Below are 3,460 nucleotides of genomic sequence, written 5' to 3'. Positions count from 1 at the left end.
AGAAAACTCCTGCTCCTTTCCTGTTTCCGACTTCCACACATACGGACTCAGTAGGCAAACCCTCTTCCACTATTACAAAGGCTCATATATATACACTGAGAGGCAAGATGGTAGAGAATTCATGGTGCTTTTTTGGACACCTATTTATCTCGGGGTCTGTCGCTTAAACAGATCTCTGCTTGAACTCACAGCTCAACCAAGCAGCTCTCAGCTTCCCCAGGAATGGGGCAGACCAGGATTAATCTTTGCGCAATTAGGTAAGAGATGAATCCCCACAGTGTGGGAACAGGCCATTCGGCCCAACAGATCCACACCAAACCTCCGAACAGCATCTCACCCAGACTCATTCCATACTCTATCCCTGTATTGCCTATGGCTAACGCACCTAACCTACGCTAGCCTGGACACTATAGGACAATTTAGCATGGCCAGCCCACCCTAACCTACACATCTTTGGAATGTGGGAGGAAACTGGAGCACCTGGAGGAAACCCACGCAGACATGGGGAGAATGTGCAACAGACAGTCGCCCAAAGTTGGAATCGAACCCAGGTCCCGGACGCTGTGAGGCAGCAGTGAGGCCAGCATGCCATCCCCAGATCTTCAGTCTCTTTCTCTCTCTCTCTCCCCAGTGTAACCTTCTACCGAAGGCATCTTACTTACAGAACAATGTCGGAACACAAGTACGAGGAGCAGGACTGAACAATTGAACCCCTTGAGCCTGCTCTGCCATTTAATATGATCGTGGTTGATCTTATCTCATCCTCAACTCCACTTTTCTGCCCGCTCCCCATAGCCCTTCAACCCATTACTGATTAAAAATCTATCTCCTCCTTAAATTTAATCAATATCCTGACATCTACCACACTCTGGGGTAATGAATCCCATCGTTTCACAACATCTTACGGAAGTAATTCCTCCTCATCGCTCTTTTAAATTACATCCCACTTAGGCTCAATTTTATTTCATTCTCTCATGGGAAGTGGAGGTCCCTGGCTGGGCCCAGCATTTATTGCCCCTTAAGGAGATGGTGGTGAGCTGCCTTCTTGAAACGCTGCAGTCCACATGCTGTAAGTTGACCGACAAGTCCATTAAGGAGGGAATTCCAGTATTTTGACCAGCAACAGTGAAGGAACGGCGATATATTTCCAAGGATGGCAAGTGCCTTGGATGGGAGCATGCAAATGCGTTTCCCATGTATCTGCTGCCCTTGTCCTTCCAGATGGAAGTGGTTGTGGATTTGGAAGGTGCTGTCTGAGGATCTTTGGTGAATTTCTGCAGTGCATCTTGTAAATAGTACACACGGCTGCTACTGAGTGTGGGTGATAGAGGGAGTGGATGCTTGTGGATGTGGTGCCAATCAAGTGGGCTGCTTTGTCCTGGATGGTGTCAAGCTTCTTGAGTGTTGTTGGGGCTGCACTCATCCAGGCAAGTGGGGAGTATTCCATCACGCTCCTGACTTGTGCCTTGTATTGGACAGGCTTTGAGGAGTCAGGAGGAGAGTTACTCCCCACAGTATTCCTAGCCTCTGACCACTCTTGTAATCACTGTGTTTATGTGTTGAGTCCAGTTGAGTTTTTGGACAGAGTTTATATACCCCACCAGTAATTTTGTAACAACTTCCCCAGCCCAGTGTTTATATAGCCCCCAGTAATTTTATGACAACTCCCTCAACCCAGTGTTTATATAATCCCCAGCAAGTATATAACAACCCCAGGCCACTGCTTATACAACCTCCTCGAAGCCTGTAAATTTATAAACTACTCACCCCTCTACTTCACTTCCTCTGGTAGCTCATTCCATACACACATCACCCTCTGCATGAAGAAGTTGCCCCTCACGTCCCTTTTCAATCTTTTCCCTCTCCCCTTTATCCTATGCCCTTTAGGTTTGGGTTTCCCTACCCCAGGGAAGAGACCTTGACTGGTCATTCTGTACATTCCCCTCATAGTTTTATAAACTTCTATGAGACCAATCTTCAGTCTTCAATGCTAGAGGGACAATAGCCCCAGTCTATTCAGCCTCTACCTATAGATCAAACCCTCCAACCCTGGCAACATCCTTGTGAATCACTTCTGAACCCTTTCATGTTTATAACATCTTTCCTATAGCAAGGAGGCCAGAATTGAACGCAGTATTCCAAAAGTGGCCTAACCTGTACAGCTGCAACATGACCTGCCAACTCCTATAATCAAAGCACTGACCAATGAAGGCAAGTGTACCAAATGCCATCTTCACCACCCTGTCTACCTGCAACTACACTTTCACGGAACTATGCACCTGCACCCCAAGATCTCTTCGTTCAGCAACATTCCCTAGCCTGACCGTTATCAACTCTTTGTCTGTCCAACAGCTCTTCTTTCTCTTTAGGCTCTATCCTGTTGTTTACTCCCTAACCCAATCCCCTCCCCTTTTTTCTGCATATAAACTGACGTTTTCCCAGCCACCATCAATTCGGAGGAAGGGACACCGGATGCGAAATGTCTATTCCTTCACAGATGCTGCCAGACCTTCTGAGCTTTTCCAGCAACTTTGTTTTTATTCCTGATTTACAGCATCTGCAGTTCTTTCGGTTTTTATTTAGTTGACTTTTATTTAGTTGACTTTAGACAGGATGTTGTAAGCTGCATTCAGTAGTGAAATTGGTGTCCAATTTTGAATCTGGGTATAGTACCGATAGTCCCATTGCCTCCCCCACACGCTGTGCTCTATAATCCATTATTACCTTCTCCGTCGCGAAAGCACAAAACTGTCAAAAGAATGCATGAAGACTGCTACAAACACACCACTCTGCAGCAAGTTCCATACCTGCAACACTACATGGAAAAAGCCCTAAAATTCTATACTCTTTCCCATGTAACAATTGTAAATGTTTCATCTAGACTTATCCAAAAAGCAGAAATGTTTTCTGTACACCCACGCTTTCAAATTCCTTCCCAGAGTTAAAGATCCCCTGTTGTTGTCTTCAACACTCCAGAGTATAAAAGACCTAGCTGGGCATCATTTCCTGTCTGTAGCAGCTCCTCAATCTTAATCAATGATGTGGAAACACGGGTGGAATGCTGGGCTCAGTGGTGAGCACTGCCATCTCACAGTGCCAGGGACCCAGGTTCAGTTCCACCTTAGACAGGATTTTGTAAGCTGCATTCAGTAGTGAAATTGGTGTCCAATTTCGAATTTCCTCCCTTTCCAGCTGAGAGTGAACATGATGGATTGGCAGAGAAGCAAACTGATCCACAGAGCTGAATACAACTTGAATCTGAACAGATACATAGAACTGCAGATGCTGTAAATCTGGAAGGAAAACATAAGCTGCAAAGAAATGGCGAACTGAAACGGACCGAATGGTCATCTGCAGTATGGGGCGGCGTAGTGAAACAGATATTCAACAGATCTACTTTTCAGTTTGTACGGCAGGGGAGAGCGCGAACGCAGTCCCCCACTACCACAAATTTTGCAGT

The 3,460-nt window shown here is 46.0% G+C and overlaps 1 pseudogene; it reads right to left on the bottom strand.

Annotated features, from left to right (window-relative positions):
* Positions 1–3,413: 3,413 nt before the first annotated feature.
* Positions 3,414–3,460, bottom strand: LOC125482130 (annotated as a pseudogene; the record flags this gene model as incomplete).

Source organism: Rhincodon typus, unplaced genomic scaffold (assembly GCF_021869965.1).
Source record: "Rhincodon typus isolate 14 unplaced genomic scaffold, sRhiTyp1.1 hic_rhity00006187, whole genome shotgun sequence".
NCBI classification, from domain to species: Eukaryota; Metazoa; Chordata; class Chondrichthyes; order Orectolobiformes; family Rhincodontidae; genus Rhincodon; species Rhincodon typus.
This window is presented reverse-complemented; position numbering and strand designations above follow the sequence as displayed.